Source organism: Bombina bombina, chromosome 3 (genome assembly GCF_027579735.1).
Source record: "Bombina bombina isolate aBomBom1 chromosome 3, aBomBom1.pri, whole genome shotgun sequence".
In the NCBI taxonomy this organism is placed as follows: Eukaryota; Metazoa; Chordata; class Amphibia; order Anura; family Bombinatoridae; genus Bombina; species Bombina bombina.
The window spans coordinates 1,033,502,850-1,033,522,315 of NC_069501.1; the positions used below are offsets into that span (position 1 = coordinate 1,033,502,850).

The 19,466-nt window shown below is 41.2% G+C and overlaps 1 protein-coding gene across 1 annotated transcript in view; it reads left to right on the forward strand.

The window, feature by feature from the left end:
• LOC128652047 (putative methyltransferase-like protein 7A) overlaps positions 1 to 19,466 on the forward strand; it is an 84,692-nt gene that overhangs the window by 1,188 nt on the left and 64,038 nt on the right. The window lies entirely within an intron of this gene.

Below are 19,466 nucleotides of genomic sequence, written 5' to 3' on the forward strand. Positions count from 1 at the left end.
ACGTTACTAGGCAACATGACACGGCGATAAAGGAAGAGAGAGCAGATCCGGGAGCCGCAGCGACACGGCAATGATCGGATCATCATGGTTTAAGGGAGGGCCATAGAAGGCAAGGTGGGGGCCTTCTCTAATTTTTGCCTGGGGGTCCTGGTTGGTTTCAGTCCGCCTCCGACTTAATGGTATTTTTTTCATATATACAGCAGGAATTAATGAAACATTTTAATCTATAAATTTGTTAGCAAGGCTTTTAAGAGACTAGGGAGACACAGCTTTAGAACCATTTTTAGTCTTGTAAATCACATCTCTTATGTTGTGGCCAGTTAAGGAAAAATATAAATGAGCAGCAGCACATTTTTACCTATTAACATGCAGCACATAGCAAGGTCAGGATCCTGCATTCCCCAGAATGCTCTTCAGGCTTTCTGGGAGTAATAGAATTAACTACATGTTTCAGATTTAAATTACAGGAAAAGCAGACAATGTAAATAATGAAAGTAGATGCATCATTAAACATTTTATGGAGAATTACATTTTAGGTTTAATGTCCCTTTATGCTATATGTGAATAAACATAAAATAACTGTATCCTTTCTTTATACCAGTTCCTCTCCTCCATCGCTATCCCCTGAACCCCCTTAGCATGTAAGCCTATGAGTCCAGCTGTTTGTAGATCACCTTCTTAAGAGCTGACTACAATAGTGCAACTCTTGGCAGGGCCCTCTACCCATTTGATCCATATAATTGTTTTGTTGTGCTCCGCATTTGTTTATAGCGCTGCAGAATCTGTTGGCGCTCTACAAATAACCGATAATAATAATAATAATAATGTGTAAAATAGTGCACGTGTCCCTTATAGTATTGATGTTTAAATGTATATTACCCCTTAATGAACGTGACGTACCCTGTACATTGCCGGCCATTACGGGTTTCCTTGCTAATAATAGCGAAGGTCATGCCACAAGCAGTGGGACCGCACTATCCCTCCAACCTTCTGGTCGCCGGAAATAGCATGGCTTCGCCGCTGGGAGCAAGACCGCGATATAAGCAATGCAAACAGTATTAAAAGACCAGTGACGTACTGATCCTTAAGGGGTTAAACTCAAAAATCATATGAAAGCACAACCATTAAACATATTTTTGCACAAATAAACTGATATTAAAATAAACAAGAAAAGTATTTTGTGCACAACTTATAAACCAAAGTAAATTGCTCAGTGATTGATTATGGCACTTTCTACAGCTCTATTGGTAGACAGAGACACATTCAACAGCATTAAAAATGTATTTTTACAAAGCACAGGAATATCCAACAAAAAGCTGCAATACATTTTCAAGTATCTTTTAGATGCAATATATATATATATATATATATATATATATATATATATATATATATAAAAGCATATAAATATACTGTATATATTTACAGAGAACACACAGTTCCCATAGACCGCAATGTAAAGGCACTTTTCAGTGCAATTTTTTTCTAACATCCCACTCCCGCAAACAGAACGAGGCTTCCATTGGAGCCTATGAAAGCGTAGTCTTGTGATCACAATTCTTCCTAGCAATGCGAATGCGAGCTTGCATTTGCATTGTGCTTAACTTGTAATACCAGCACATTAGCGTGCACTGGTATTACTCATTGGAGTGCTAATATCGCTTGCGCGTGATTAATATTTAGCTCTCCACTTTTAATCTGGCCCTTAGTGTCTCTAAAACAACTGGATCTGCCATGTTGTAACATAGATTACCTTCTCTGCTGTGGCCAATTAGAGACCGTTATAAATAGGTCACTAGAGTGTGTAGCCAATGGCTGTGTGAAATATAACAGTGTTCTTCATTTTCATTTCTAACAGGAATTGAAATGCTCTCAATTTCAGAATAGAATTATAGGAAAAAGGGACAAAATAAATAATGAAAGTATAATGCAAAGTTTTTTTATATATACGATTTATCATCTCAAAGTGTTTAATGTCCCTTTAATAATAAAAGCAGGGAATAAGCACAAATTATGCAATTCTATAGTCTATAGTTAGTATATATGACAGGTCAGGTCGTCATGGTATGATAGCTCCATTAAAATTTTCTGTTTGAGTTTATTGTTAACTTGAAGGAATGTTCCTGGAAACAATTCTCAGACCTGTGTGAAACTTCTCCCTTTCAAGATACATTGCATTTGAGAAACTATATCACAATAGTGTACAGTATTTCATAGGTTTTTTTGGGGGGTGGGGTGGGGTGGCATATTGTTTACAAACTTTGTTCATACATTTATTGCTCTAGGTATGTTTATCATCATTAATCTATGAAAGGTCCTGTGTACTTTTATAGTACATAATGCAGAGCAGAATAATCTACCAAGTACCAACTTAAATGTAGGTACCTGAAAAGAACTATATATATTCATATATCTCCAACATGTATTTCTTGAGTCAGACAGTGCATACAATTTTAAACAATTTCCAATGTACCTCTTAAATCTAATTTTCTTAATTCCCTTGGTATCCTTTGCTAAAAAGAATACCTAGATAGGCTCAAGAGCTGTGAGCTAGCTGCTGATTGGTGGCTGAACATATATTATTCTTATCATTGGCTTACTGCTGTGCTCAACTAGTTCCCAGTAGTGCATTGCTGCTCCTTTAATAAATGATAGTAAGAGAATTAAGCACAGTTGATAATAGAAGTCAATTGGAAAATTATTTCAAAATGTATGCTCTATCTGAATCATAAAAGAAAAAACTTGGGTTTCATGTCCCTTTAATATAAGAGAGGGCGGTACAAGTTTTGGGAATAGGACTTACATGAATTCTATTAAAGTAAAAAAAAATACAAACTTGCTCAACCTAGTCAGTTTTTACATCTAGAAATAGTTGTGTATTGTTGCCTACATATTTCTTAATTCCATGAGGCCCATTTATCAAGCTCCGAATGGAGCTTGAGGGCTCGTGTTTCTGGCGAGTCTTCAGACTCGCTAGAAACAGTATTTATGAAGCAGCGGTCTAAAGACCTCTGCTCCATAACCCTGTCCACCTGCTCTGAGCAGGAATCGCCACAATTCAACCCGATCAAGTACGATCGGGTTGATTGACACCTCCCTGCTGATCCGCACTGTTGGAACAGGTCCGACAGACATTTGATAATTCGGCCTCCATATCTGCATTTGTTTTTCCACTGCTGTTAGATAACAATGAAATTTCTGCTCATTCCTTGGAACTGGCAATCTTCCAACACTGGTCCCTTGACACTGTGTTCAAAGCAATGTGTTTCTCTGCAGTGTAATTCCCTCCTGTATTATGCTGAAAGCCCTAATACAGAGGAAGGCACGTGAACAGTTAAGTCCGATTTAATACCTTCTGCATTCCATCTACACATGCTAAACCAGTTTAAAGGGACATTGTTGTTAACAAGTAAAATGCTCTATTTTGTTAGAACATTTCCTTCAAAAGAGTTAAACATAGTCAAAGTTGCACTCCTAGGATACCCCCATTTTGCTCCAGATGAGGATAAAGCCAGTGATTGGAACATACACATGTATGCTTACTTCTGATTTGTTCACCAGCTGTATTCTCATCTGGCATAGGAGCATAATCAGTGATTAGCAAAGAATAACGCAACAAATGGTAATATACAATTAGCAAGCACGTATACTAATTAAACTATCATTTTATATATACTTGAATTATGCAAAGGAAAATAGATAGAAAGCTTCTGAACTCATTTTATAAAAACACCAAGCAAAACAATAAATGCTTTTTATGTGAAGCAGCTTGCAGATAAAAAGAAAAAAAAGTGTAAATAGAATTCAATCCTTGGTTTACTAGAAATGTTTCTTTTACACTATGGGGCCTAGTTATCAAGCCGTCAACCTCAAATACGCTGGAATTCCGCAGCGTATTTGTGGCGAGGCTGATTCGCCTTAGTTATCAAAGGCTCAAGACCGGCAAAAGTAGAATTTTGTGACGTAAACTTCGATCCGCCGGACTCAGTCCGACACAGATCGATTCTTACGTCACTCCAGATGTTCCGCACACAAGTGCGGCACAATCTGACTACTTTTGCTAGTTATCAAAAAACTAGCAGGTACGCTCTGCACTTTTCCGGTCCTGGAGGCGGCGGATCCCATAGGAATCAATGGGAGTCTGACCATAGTGAAAGTACAAGTTCGCTGCTGCCAGATATCCCATTGATTCCTATGGGAGCTGTCTACACCTAACACCCTAACATGTACCCCGAGTCTAAACACCACTAATCTGTCCCCCCTACACCGCCGCAACTAAATAAAGTTATTACCCCCTAAACCGCCGCTCCCGGAGCCCACCGCAAGCTACTCTATACATATTAACCCCTAAACCGCCACTCCCTGACCCCGCTGCAACTATAATAAATGTATTAACCCCTAAACCGCCGCTCCCGGAGCCCACCGCCACCTACATTATACCTAGTAACCCCTATCCTGCCCCCCCTATACCGCCGCCCTCTATAATAAAGTTTTTAACCCCTATCCTGCCAATCCCGCACCTCGCCGCAACTAAATAAATAGTTTAACCCCTAAACCGCCACTCCCGGACCCTGCCGCAACCTATATTAAATTTATTAACCCCTAATCTGCTCCCCCTACACCGTTGCCACCTATAATACATTTATTAACCCCTATCCTGCCCCCCACTACACCGCCGCCACTGTAATAAATTTATTAACCCCTAAACCTAAGTCTAACACTAACCCTAACAACCCCCTAACTTAAATATTAATTAAATAAATCTAAATAATATTTCTATTATGAACTAAATTAATCCTATTTAAAACTAAATACTTACCTTTAAAATAAACCCTAATATAGCTACAATATACATAATAATTATATTGTAGCTATCTTAGGATTTATTTTTATTTTACAGGCATCTTTCAATTTATTTTAACTAGGTACAATAGCTATTAAATAGTTATTAACTATTTAATAGCTTACCTAGCTAAAATAAAGAGAAATTTACCTGTAAAATAAAAACTAACCTAAGTTACAATTACACCTAACACTACACTATACTTAAATAAATTATTCCTATTTAAAACTAAATACTTACCTGTAAAATAAACCCTAAGATAGCTACAATGTAATTAATAATTGCATTGTAGCTATTTTAGGAATTATATTTATTTTACAGGTAACTTTGTATTTATTTTAGCTAGTTAGAATAGTTATTAACTATTGACAGCTTTTTTGATAACTTAGGCGAATTTTTGCAGGTCTGCGGCGGCGATGTGAGGCGAGCTTAGGTGGCCGTATTGGGCCGGCGAAGGCAGGAAAAGTAGACACGTTGATAACTACCCCCCTATGGCTGTTATTCAAAATCAAGTAAACCTGCATCAAAACCTGCATCAAAAATAGAGCATGCAATTTTAAGCAATTTACACTTTCCACTTTACTTATATTGTCAATTTAGATCTCTTGGTATCCTTTACTTGTATTGTCAATTTAGTTCTCTTGTTATCCTTTGATAAAGAGTAATCCTAGTTGAGCTCAGGAGCGTGCACGTGTCTTTAACCATCTGGCAGCAGTGATTGCAACATTGTTTATAGCAATGTTTCACTGCTGCCATAGACTGCTATAGACTCATGCACACTCCTAATCTCCTATTAGGGGCCGAATTATCAATGTGCGGACAGCCATGACTGGCTGTAGCAGATCATGCATGCCACACATCAATAAATACCGACAGCATACGCTGTTGGCATTTATCATTGCACAAGTATTTCACTAGAAATGCTTGTGCAATGCCGCCCCCTGCACATTTGCGGCCAATCGACCGATAGAGGGGGGTGTCAATCAACCCGATCATATGCGATCGGGCATATTGCTGTCCACCGCCTCAGAGGTGGCGGATGAGTTAAGAAACAGCGGTCTTAAGACCGCTGCTTTTTAACTTCTGTTTCTCGCGCAGAAACAGGTGCATTTAGCACAATACAGGGCTTGGTAAGTCGGCCCCATTGACTTCAATTAAGGTTACCAAAGCAAATTTGACAATAGAAGTAAATTGGAAAGTTTTTTAAAATTGCATGCTCTATCTGAAGCATGAAAGTTTCATCTTGACTTTACTGTCCCTTTAAGTTGTTACAGAAAAAAAAATACTGGAAATTAGAAAAGAAATCTTACAATATAAAAACAGTGAAAGAAAACCCAAGAAAATAAAACCACCCCGATTTCTCTGCATTTTTTTTTTTTTTTCAAGCACTGTGAATATTGACAGCATATTTTTCCTGCATTTCTTTTTGAAAACATATCAAAATGCAATGTGGATTAAAATAAACTTGCTTGAAAATACACAACACAAATTAATTATAGTCGTATGTCTGATTTATTTACAATTGTGTTAGAAAAAAATTACTTTTACAATCATTTGAAATACTAATTTTGTATAATTTTATACAATGTAGCTATACCAAATAAAATGTATTTTCCTCCTTAATGAGAGGAAAGTCCACTGATTCATTCATTACTTGTGGGAATTAAGAACCTGGCCATCAGGAGGAGGCAAAGACACCCCAGCCAAAGGCTTAAATACCTCCCCCACTTCCCTCATCCCCCAGTCATTCTTTGCCTTTCATCACAGGAGGTTGGCAGAGAAGTGTCGGAAGATTCGAAGTAGTCTCTTATGGAGGGTAGTACTCTTCGCAATGGGACTGGAGTTTTAAGTAATACTGTCAACCTCTCAGTGAGAGCATGGGTGAAAGTTAGAGTCCGGAGATGCAGGGAGTGTCGTCTTTACGAAACCATCCTGACTCCGATTAAAAAGCTCTATAAGCAATCAGCGTTGACGAGTTTTGCTGCTTGCTTTCTGCTCTCAAGTCCATGTCAGGAGCGATGCTACTAGCCTGTCACACTTGAAAGGCTGTGTTCCTGTTCCACAGCATAAATTCTGGTAAGATTGTTTCATTTTTATACATGTATGATAACGCTAGAAGACATGCAGCTTACAAGCTTGGCGCGCTTTTTCTCATAGCAGGGACGGTCCTGCATTGTGCACCATATGATTCTTCCCTCTTTCATGACCAGGTGTCTATCAGAGAGAAGTCCTAACTCTCTGTACTGTCTGGGTCATGGGAGGTGGTGAGTGTCCATTGGGATATAAAGGTGCAGTTTTTTTTAATAAAATAACGTTTTATTTCTATAGTTCTCCAATTATTGCACTAGTGCCGGAGGATTATGTTACTTAAAGGGCACGCCCTCTATTCCTAAAGAGTAATTCCTGTTTATAATGTGAAGAGGCCTTACCGCCCCCTCAATTATGTTCCATATGCCTTCATATGATTGATATCACTGAGCCACCCACCTCTGAGGAGTTGTCGTCCAGTGAAGTGCGTACCCTGCATGCTTATCTCTCTACACATGCAGTTTCCCGTAGCATTGCTGATCCTCCATCTGGAGGGGGCCATTTTTTAACCAGACGTTACTGCGCAGCTGCTGCTCAGATAGCGGTGTCTGCGGCCTTTAATGCTTTACCTCGCCCTGCTAAGCGCAAGCGAAAGGTTAGATATTGCACTCCTTCTCAGAGTACATCAGATAATTTATTGGATTTAACTGATAGGGTTATCAGAAGATGAAATTCTTTCTGAGACTTCAGAGTAGGAACATTCTGGGTCGGAGTCTGTTGCTTCTAAACCACCGGCTATGGAGGATCCAGACTTTAGTTTTAGGAAATTCAGTGGTTTCAGAGGCCATATTGCCTGAGGAAAGTTTAATTCCTAAATTTGATAGAGTTTGAGGACAGGGTGGTACCTTATCATTCCCTGCTCCTGTTAGATGGCAAAAATATTAAGAATGAATAAGACTGGAATGTTCCTCTCTTCTAACAAATCGTTCCCGACCCTGGACGCTCAATGGAGTTGTGAGGTTCCGTCCCTAAAGGGGATGGCGCTATCTTTACCTTTGCTTAACGTCTTACTATCCCGTTTGAAGATAGCTCTTCGTTTTAAGAGCCCATGGATAAAGGATGGAAACTCTGTTAAGACAGTTGTTTTCAACATACAGGATATTTGTTTCAACCAGAGGCGGCCGTTGCCTCGGTTGCTGGAGAAACTACCTTCTGGTGTAACTCCTGATAGGATTGATCGGAGTGGAGAGGTCCCCTCGGCGTTACTCAGAAAAGATTTACGGCCTTGAGGGTTGCTAATTCTTTTATCTGTGATGCTATAAGACAAATTATTTGCCTAAATGCTAAGGCTTCAGCCTTTTCTGTTCAGGCCGATTGGGCTCTGGCTGAGGTCATGGTTTGCGGATATGACTTCTAAGTCTAGTCTTCTTTCCCTCCCCTTTAAGGGAATGATTTGTTTGGTCCAGGCTTGGACTCAATTATCTCCACGGTCACAGGGGGCAAGGGTGCCAATCTACCGCAAGAGAATCTGAGCGAGTCTAAGGACAATTTTCGTTTTGATAAAGCCCATGTCAGCAGTCCTCGGCTAAGCCTGAGCAAACCAAGAGCTCTTGAAAGCCGGCTCAGTCCTAGAATAAATCCAAGCAGAGCAAGAAGCCCGCGAAGTCTAAGTCGGCATAAACTGGCGGTCCCAGGTTGCAATCTGTTGCTCTTTTCAGTCACTTGATTTAGGGACGTTCAGGATCCATGGGTCCTGGAGGTCATAGCTCAGGGTCACAAGATAGGTTTCAAGTCTCAGCCACCCAAGGGCAGTTCCTCCTCTCTCCTGTCTTCCTGACCAGAAAGGAGAGAAGCCTTTCTGGGGTGCATACGGGATCTGTTCTCTTAGGAGTTATTGGCTTGGTGCCTATCGCAGTGGGAGGTTTGGAATACTATTCAAACCTTTTCATGGTTCCAAAGTAGGAGGGAACTTTTCGTCCGATTTGGACCTGAAGTGCTTAAACAAATTTTTAAATGCCCCCTCGTTTAAGAGGGAGACAATAGGTCCATTCTTCCCCTTGTTCGAGAAGGGCAGTTCATGACCACGATAGATCTAAAGGATGCTCCCGTCACGTACCAATCCTCAAGGACCACTTCCAGTTCCTAGGGTTTGCATTCCTGGACCAGCACTTGATTGATCTTCTGTTTGGTCTAGCTGGTATAGTGGTGAGCATAACTGCCTTCAAAGTAGTTGGCCCGGGTTTGATTTTCGGCCAACGCAGCATTCTCCAAGAAGTTTTTAGAAGAGTGGACCATTTGGATTTTCTCCTCGGTCTTCTTCAATCCCATGGATGGAAGATAAATGTAGAGAGAGTTTTCTTGTATCGAGTACCAGGGTTGAATTCCTGGGTACTATAATAGTCTCCATAGTCATGAGAATTTTTCTAACAGAGCAGAGACATTGCAGGCTAGTTTCAACATGTTTTGCCCTCCAGTCCTCCTTAAGGACATCTGTGTCTTGGTGTATGGAGGTGATTGGTCTTATGGTGTCCAGAATGGACATAATTTCCTTTGCCAGGTTTCACCTTAGACTGTTGCAACTTCGCATGCTGAAGCAGTGGAACGGCGATCATTCGGATCTGTCTCAACAGATTCTCTGGACAGATCGAGAGAATCGCTCTCTGGTGTTTTTGTTCAGATCACTTGTCCCAAGGGATGTCTGTCTCAAGAGCATCCTGGGGGATTGTGACTATGGTTGGGAGTCTGTCAGGAGAGGGAGCTGTTTGGGGTGCCAGGAAGACACAGGGCCTATGGACTCAGGATGAAAAGCTCTTTCCCGATTGCTTTGGGATCTTCGGGCAATATACAGTGCTCTGAAGGCAGGGCCTCTGCTGGGTTCGTCCCAGTTTATCAAATTCCAATCAGACAATATATCCTTGGTGGCTTATATCAACCATCATGGGGGAACAAGAAGCTCCCTAGGTATGAGGAAAGTATCTCAGATTCTGGAGTGGGCGGAGACCCACATTTGTTCACTGTCAGTGATCCACATTCCGGGTGTGGACAACTGGGAAGCGGATTTCCTCAGCAGACAATACTTTAATACAGTGGATTGGTCTCTTCATCCCAAGTGTTTGCGGACATTTGCAAGAGGAAGATCTTATGACGTCTCATTACCAAGTTACCCAGATATGGGTCGAGGTACAGGGATCCTCAGGCAGAGCTAACAGATGCATTATCGGGGCCTTGGAGGTTTAATCTAATTTATCTTTTATGGCCATTACCACTACTTCCTAGTGTAGTGGCTCGAATCAAGGAGGCATCAGTGATACTGATTGCTCCGTCTTGGCCGCGAAGGATATGGTTCGCGGACTAGTGGGGATCTCGTTATCTCCTCTGTGGAAATTACCTTGTCACAGGGATTTGCTGACCAAGGTCTCTTTGCTCATCTATGTCTAGATCTCTGAGGCTGACTACATGGAGATTGGACGCTTAGTCCTAGCCAAGGGAGGGTTTCTGAGAGTGTTATTTTTACTCTCATTCAAGCTCATAGCTGGTTGCTCGTTGCATCTATCATAAGTTGTGGAGGATCTACTTATGCTGTTCCCCAGAATGAACTGGAGAAGGGCTTTCTACAAGTCAAATGAGGGGACAGATTTCAGCCCTGTCTGAGTTACTGTACAAGAGATTCGCTGAGCTTCCTGATGTGCAGTCACTTGTTAAGGCTCTGCTAGGGTCAGATCTGTGTTTAGATCTATTGCTCCTCCTTGGAGTTTAAATTGTGTTCTTTAGGTTTTGCACGGGCTCTGTTGGAGCCTATGCATAAAGTAGACATTAAATTATTGTCATTTTCTACGGGCTATTGATTCTGCACGCAGTGTAGCTGTGATTACTGCCTTGCAATGCGTCCCTCCTTATCTGGCTTCCCATGCTGATAAGGCTGTTCTACGAACCAAGTTAGGTTTTCTTCCTAAGGTTGTGTAAATTCACAACATCAATCAAGAGATAGTGGTTCCTTTCAACATAGTTCTGGATGTGGTTTGTGCCTTGAAGTCCTATCTTCAGACCATGTAGGAATTTAGACAAGCTTCTTCTCTGTTTGTTCTCTTTCCGGGAAGCGTGGGGGTCAGAGGGCCTCTTCGACTTCCTTATCTTTTTGGCTGAGGAGTGCCCTCCGTTTTGCATTGAGACAGAGGGACATAATCCTCCTCTGAGGATTACGGCTCATTCAACTAGAGCTGTGGCCTCTTCTTGGGCCTTTAAGAACGAGGCTTCTATGGAGCAGATTTGTAAGGTGGCTGCTTGGTCCTCTTTACATACTTTTGCAACATTTTACAAATGTGATGTTTTTGCTTCAGCTGAAGCAGCTTTTGGGAGAAAGTTTCTGCAGGCTGTGGTGCCCTCAGTTTAGGGTCCGCCTCCTTTTACCCTCCTATTATTTTCATTCAGTGTCCTCTAGAGCTTGGGCATTTGTTCCCACAAGTAATGAATGAAGCAGTGTACTCTCCTCCCATTAAGATTGAAAACATAAATTATGCTTACCTGATAATTTCATTTCCATCTGTGGGAGGAGAGTCCACTGCTCCCGCCTGTTTGCTCCGGTGGGTGGACCAAAAATTAATATTATTATCTGGCACCATTTATACCCTGATATTTCTCCTACTGTTCCTTGTTTTATTGGCAGAATGACTGGGGGGGGGGGTGAGGGGAGTGGGGGAGGTATTTAAGCCTTTGGCTGGGGTGTCTTTGCCTCCTCCTGGTGGCCAGGTTTTTAATTCCCACAAGTAATTAATGAAGCAGTGGACTCTCAGGTAAGCATAATTTATGTTATTCTGATAATCACTGTTACAGTTCGCATAAGCTCATATATATTGTTATGAATTATAATTTTGTTTATACATATTTTAAACAATGGAAAACCAAACAAAATAAGAAAATGTGTTATAGTACAGAATATTGCAGGGTGAGGATGTATTGTGTAGAAATATGTGTGGAGTAATGTATCAGTTATTGAAAGATATATACTTACATTTCTTGATTTAGATAGAGCATGCAAGTTCTTAAAAAAATCAATATACAACAGTACTTTCACTATTAAAATGTGCACTGTCATTTTAAATGCATATGTTCCTACTGAGCGAGCATGTGCAATAGTTCAGTTATTCCATCAGACTGGCAGATAGTGAAGCGTGATTAATCCCTTTACAGAACAAGTTATCACTGCTCCAGTGTTCAGGGGTAGCAAGCTTTACAACACTCCAGCCATCTCTAGGCATTGCACTTGGTGATGTTGTGAAATGGAAACCCATTTCATGAATCTCCCAATAGTGATGTTGCGAATAGTTCGCCGGCGAATAGTTCCCGGCGAACATAGCATGTTCGCGTTCGCCGCGGCGGGCGAACATATGCGATGTTCGATCCGCCCCCTATTCTTCATCATTGAGTAAACTTTGACCCTTTACCTCACAGTCAGCAGACACATTACAGCCAATCAGCGGCAGACACTCCCTCCCAGACCCTCCCACCTCCTGCACAGCATCCATTTTAGATTCATTTGGAAGCTGCATTCTTAGTGAGAGGAGGGACAGTGTAGCTGCTTCTCATTTAATAGGGAAATTGATAGCTAGGCTAGTGTATTCAGTGTCCACTACAGTCCTGAAGGACTCATCTGATCTCTGCTGTAATGACAGCACCCCAAAAAGCCCTTTTTAGGGCTAGAACATCAGTCTACTTTTTTTTTTTCCTGTGTAATCTAATTGCAGTTGCCTGCCTGCCAGCGTGTGTGTCAGGCTCACAGCGTATACTGTGCCCACTTGCCCAGTGCCACCACTCATATCTGGTGTAACAGTAGTGTATATTTAAAAAAACAACAACACTTTTTTGACTGTGAAATAATACCAGACAGCTGCCAGTACCCAAGATAGCCACCAATAAGGCAGATGGGGAGAGTTAGAGAGCTGTTTTGGGGGGATCAGGGAGGTTGGGGGCTAAGGGGGGATGCTACACCACAGCATATGTAAATATGCTAAAAAAAATAAAAAAATGTAAAAACCTTTTATTTTAGTACTGGCAGACTTTCTTTATTTCTGAACAAAGGGGATCCCAGAGAAGCATTTACAACCATTTGTGCCATAATTGCACAAGCTGTTTGTAAATGATTTCAGTGAGAAACCTAAAATTGTGAAAAATCTAACGTTTTTTTTTTATTTGATCGCATTTGGCGGTGAAATGGTGGCATGAAATATACCAAAATGGGCCTAGATCAATACTTTGGGTTGTCTACTACACTACACTTAAGCTAAAATTAACTCTACAAGCTCCCTACATGCTCCCTAATTAACCCCTTCACTGCTGGGCATAAAACACGTGTGGTGCGCAGTGGCATTTAGCAGCCTTCTAATTACCAAAAAGCAACGCCAAAGCCATATATGTCTGCTATTTCTGAACAAAGGGGCTCCCAGAGAAGCATTTACAACCATTTATGCCATAATTGCATAAGTTGTTTGTAAATAATTTCTGTGAGAAACCTAAAGTTTGTGAAAAAGTGAACAATTTTTTTTTATTTGATCGCATTTGGCGGTGAAATGGTGGCATGAAATATACCAAAATGGGCCTAGATCAATACTTTGGGATGTCTTCTAAAAAAAAATATATACATGTCAAGGGATATTCAGGTATTCCTGACAGATATCAGGGTTCCAATGTAACTAGTGCTCATTTTGAAAAAAAGTGGTTTTGAAATATCAAAGTGCTTCTTGTATTTATTTCCCTATAACTTGCAAAAAAAGCAAAGAACATGTTAACATTGGGTATTTCTAAACTCAGGACAAAATTTAGAAACTATTTAGCATGGTTGTTTTTTGGTGGTTATAGATGTGTAACAGATTTTGGGGGTCAAAGTTAGAAAAAGTGTGTTTTTTTCCATTTTTTCCTCATATTTTATAATATATTTTTAATTATAAATTATAAGATATGATGAAAATAATGGTATCTTTAGAAAGTCCATTTAGTGGCGAGAAACACGGTATATAATATGTGTGTGTACAGTAAATGAGTAAGAGGAAAATTACAGCTAAACACAAACACCGCAGAAATGTAAAAACAGCCCTGGTCCTTAAGGGAAAGAAATTGAAAAATGGCCTTGGTCCTTAAGGGGCTAAAAAAAAACTAGAAATTTGACTGTGAAATAATAGCAGTCAGTGGAGGGGGGCGGGATCGTGGGTGGGGATACGCATGCACGGGAGGGCGGGGGCGGGCGCGTGCCCGGGGAGGGAGCGGGTGGGAACCGCTACACTACAGAAAAAGTTGGTGTAAAATTTTAAAAAAAAAGGAATAAAAAGTAAAAAAAAAAAGATCAGGCAGGTGGTGGGGGTTGGTCTGTGGGGGGGGAAGCTACACAGAAAAAAAAAATAAAAACAGAAAAAACTACTTTTTTTTGCAAACTGGGTACTGGCAGACAGCTGCCAGTACCCAAGATGGCCGCCAATAAGGCAGATGGGGAGGGTTAGAGAGCTGTTTTGGGGGGATCAGGGAGGTTGGGGGCTAAGGGGGGATGCTACACCACAGCATATGTAAATATGCTAAAACAAATTAAAAAAATTAAAAACCTTTGATTTTAGTACTGGCAGACTTTCTGCCAGTACTTAAGATGGCGGGGACAATTGTGGGGTCGGGGAGGGAAGGGAGCTGTTTGGGAGGGATCAGGGGGTCTGATGTGTCAGGTGGGAGGCTGATCTCTACACTAAAGCTAAAATTAACCCTGCAAGCTCCCTACAAACTACCTAATTAACCCCTTCACTGCTAGCCATAATACACGTGTGATGCACAGTGGCATTTAGCGGCCTTCTAATTACCAGAAAGCAACGCCAAAGTCATATATGTCTGCTATTTCTGAACAAAGGGGATCCCAGAGAAGCATTTACAACCATTTATGCCATAATTGCATAAGTTGTTTGTAAATAATTTCTGTGAGAAACCTAAAGTTTGTGAAAAAGTGAACAATTTTTTTTTTATTTGATTGCATTTGGCAGTGAAATGGTGGCATGAAATATACCAAAATGGGCCTAGATCAATACTTTGGGATGTCTTCTAAAAAAAATATATACATGTCAAGGGATATTCAGGTATTCCTGACAGATATCAGGGTTCCAATGTAACTAGCGCTCATTTTGAAAAAAAGTGGTTTTGAAATATAAGTGCTTCTTGTATTTATTTCCCTATAACTTGCAAAAAAAGCAAAGAACATGTTAACATTGGGTATTTCTAAACTCAGGACAAAATTTAGAAACTATTTAGCATGGTTGTTTTTTGGTGGTTGTAGATGTGTAACAGATTTTTCAGGGCCTGCCAGGGCACAGTGTCACACCAGTGCAACTCATATCTGGTGTAACAGTAGTGTACATTAAAAAAAAAAAAATGTTTTGACTGTAATAGATTGAATAGCAGTTAGTTGTCTGCAAGCGTGTGTGTCAGACCTACAGCGTCTACTCTGCCAACTTCTGCCAGTGCACAGTGCCACTCATATCTGTTGTCACAGTAGCTTGCACGCATAGTACCACTAATCGGAAAAAAAATGACAGGCAGAGGCAGGCCACCCCGCAGGGGCCGTCGTAGTGCTGTGATTCCATTTGGCCCTAGAATAATGCCCAGTGTTCAGAGGCCACGTACCCTGAACTCGAAAAGTTCTGAGGACATAGTTGACTGGCTAACACAGGAAACCCAATCTTCTACAGCTCGGAACCTTGACGCACCATCCTCCTCCAGCTTAGCTTCGGGCACCTCTCAAGTTACCACTCGCCCGCCTTCACACCACCAACAACACTAGCACCACAGCCGCTTCACTCGATCTGTCAGAGGAGTTATTTACACATCAGTTGGAAGAAATGAGTGATGTGCAACCATTATTGCCAGAGGATGTAGATAACAGGGATATGTCTCACTCAGGCAGCATTACACACATGGACGTACGGTGTGATGATGATGATGATGTTGTAACCGCTGCGGGAGTTTGGTCTGTCACTGTGAAGCGGGCGTAACCCTTACACTACCCGATCGATATAACATCATACCTGATGTTTTAAAGCACGTTATTCCAAACAATTTAGGAATGTTAGGTGATTTATGCCCTTTATGGATTAAAACCAGACTCTGCATCAACTATGTAATTTTCCATGGGAGTTTTGCCATGGATCCCCCTCTGGCACGCCACAGTCCAGGTGTTAGTCCCCTTGAAACAACTTTCCCATCACTATTGTGGCCAGAAAGAGTCCCTGTGGGTTTTAAAATTCGCCTGCCCATTAAAGTCTATGGCGGTTCGCCCGGTTCGCCGTTCGTGGACCCAAATTTTTATGTTCGCGACATCACTAGCTCCCAATGCACAGTTCTTGTGCTGAGGTAGTCAGGAAGTCTGTAGTGAGTGATGTAACAGATGATAGATGATTTTTATGTGCTACATGTTTCAGCACTCTGTGAACCCACTGAGCTCTTCAGTATGGCCCATTGTACTTGTCTATGGAGTCTATGTCAGAAATTAGAGATGTCTACATACTTTTTATCATACACTGTATCTAGGTTTGCCCTTTCACAAAAGATACCAACAGAACCAAGTAAATTTGATCATAAGAATAAAATGTAAAGTTGTTTCAAATTGCAAATTCACTCTTAATCGTGACAGTTTATTTGGACTTTACTGTCCATTTAAAAAAAAATGGTGGTTTTACTATTTATAAAACACTACATTTATAAGAAAAATGCATGATCTCCGTATAACCCCTCTACACTATTAATCCCTTAAGCAACCTAACCCCTCTATACTATTTATCCCTTAAGTAAACCAAACCACTCTATACTATTAACCGCTTAAGCGACATATCCCCTTTAAACTATTAAACCCTTCAACAACATAAGCCCTCTACACTATTAACCCCTTAAGCGAAATAACCCCTATACACGATTAACATTTTTAATGTGATGGTAAACCCAAGCGTATAACAAACTCTAGGATTTACTATCACTAAAAATAAATATGAGTTTCTCTCATTTTGTAAAAAACAGCGTTACACTCATCTTAGCTGTTAGGAAAGCATATCTTAACAGAGCGCCTCCAGCCGCCCACGGCACAGTGCTTTCTTCAATGAGGTGACGTTTCCACCTCTAGACCAATAACCGTGCGTGTCAGCTGACATCCTAGCGCAGCTAGAGGTCTAAGCATCACCTCATTGGAGAAGAGCGATGTGCCATGGGTGGCCGGAGGCCCTCTGTTAGTGATATGCTTTCCTAACAGTTAGAGTAAAAATAAACCCTTACACAAAATAACCATTAAAAGAAACAACAACAACAAAATAAACACACAAGATGGCTGCATTGCTTTGAAGCCCCAGAGACAGGGGATCGAAGTGGTCTTGCAAAATAAAATAATTAAAGTAGGTGGCTCTATTTGCAGCTAAGAGGATCTGTAATGGTGCAGCCTTCAGAGGCAGTACAAATGTGCTCGCGGTTTACACCTACTCCCCCCCTCCGGGTAGAACAGCTAAGGAGAGCTGTGTTTTAATAATAAACTGTTAATGGGAGCTGAGGTAGTCTGCAAGAAATAGAATTGCTTTGTCATCATAGTCTGCTATCTAATATGGACACCATTGATAGATGGGAGGCAATGATTAGGCAACTAATTCAGGGAAGTTCTTAGGACTTGAGTGGCATTTGAAATGAATTTGGCAACTGCAATCCAAACCTCAGCGGCTCATGTAGAAGATGAGAAACTGCCAGTCAGATGTACTGCCATCAGTATATAGAATGGGGGACCTAGTAATTGATGTTGAAATATACAGAACTCAATCATAACAGAGGGCAATACTGACATAAAATGCAGAGGACTTTCTACAGCGGCTATAGACAATACTTACTGTGAGAATGCGCTGCCTTCTGTTTGTCTTTGTGACCTGAATGAGGACCTATGGACCCTGCAACTATCTCCAAGCGCTGCTCATCTTCTAGAGCTGAATGGCCTGGGGGGCTTTTGGAGGGCCACAGAGGGGACCATGAACCTAATCAGGCAGACCGGAGTTAGTTCAAAGGTCTCGGACCATAAAGTATTTGGAAGCTGACACATCGGCTGAGCTGCAGGGAGACTTGCTTCCTAGGCTTTCCGTAAAGAGGAGAATTGTGCTCACTATCTGGGTTCCTGAGAGTAAAGTAAATTCAGGTGGGGGTGATCTGGTTAGCCTGTTGGGGAGAGGATTCACAGAGTCCACCTCTGAGACTTTCTATTTCAGTAGACAGTATTGATGTTGCCTAAAGAAGATGGTCTGCTAGTACCTTGGTGCACAATGCTATTACAATGGTCTCTTTTCATAAAGATGTAATATCTGATAAGTTAGAGACATACAATACTAATTTCTATGCTTTATCTCATTTAAAAGGAGGTGGCGATTTTCCATTTTGGTATATGATTTATGGAATACTCTTATTGTTTCAGTTTACCTTACTATCGCCTAGATTTAGAGTTCTGCGTTAGCCGTCAAAAGCAGTGTTAAGGGGTCCTAACGCTGTTTTTGGCCGCCCGCTGGTATTTAGAGTCAGGCAGGAAAGGGTCTAACGCTCACTTTCAAGCCGCGACTTTTCCATACCGCAGATCCCCTTACGCTAATTGCGTATCCTATCTTTTCAATGGGATCTTCCTAACACTGGTATTTAGAGTCTTGGCTGAAGTGAGCGGTAGACCCTCTACCGACAAGACTCCTACCGCCAATGGAAAGGCTGTCGTTAAGTGCTTTATGGGCTAATGCTCTTAACTACAGTGCTCTAAAGTACACTAACACCCATAAACTACCTATATACCCCTAAACCGAGGTCCCTCCACATCGCCGCCACTCTAATAAATATTTTGAACCCCTAATCTGCCGACCGCACATCGCCGCCATCTACGTTATACTTATGAACCCTAATCTGCTGCCCCTAACATCGCCGACCCCTATATTATATTTATTAACCCCTAATCTGCCCCCCCAATGTCCCGCGCCATAGGTCTTGAAGATGGAGCCGCTCCTCGTCGGATGGATGAAGATAGAAGATGCCGCTTGGATGAAGATGTCTGCCGGTCCGGATGTCCTCTTCTGCCCGGATAGGATGAAGACTTCTGCCGGTCTGGATGTCCTCTTCTGCCCCATCGGATGAAGACTTCGGCCCGGCTGGGTAAAGACGACTCAAGGTAGGGAGATCTTCAGGGGGGTAGTGTTAGGTTTATTTAAGGGGGGTTTGGGTGGGTTAGAGTAGGGGTATGTGGGTGGTGAGTTTTAATGTGGGGGGTGTATTTTTTTTTTACAGGCAAAAGAGCTGATTACTTTGGGGCATGCCCCACAAAAAGCCATTTTAAGGGCTGGTAAAAGAGCTGGTTAATTTGTAATGTAGAATAGGGTAGGGACTTTTATTATTTTTTTTATTTTATTTTATTAGGGGGCTTAGATTAGGTGTAATTAGTTTAACATTCTTGTAATGTTTTTTATATTTTTTGTAATTTAGTGGGGTTTTTTTTAGTATTATAGAATAGTTTATTTAATTGTATTTAATTGTAGGTAATTGTAGGTAATTTATTTAATTAATTTAATGATAGTGTAGTGTT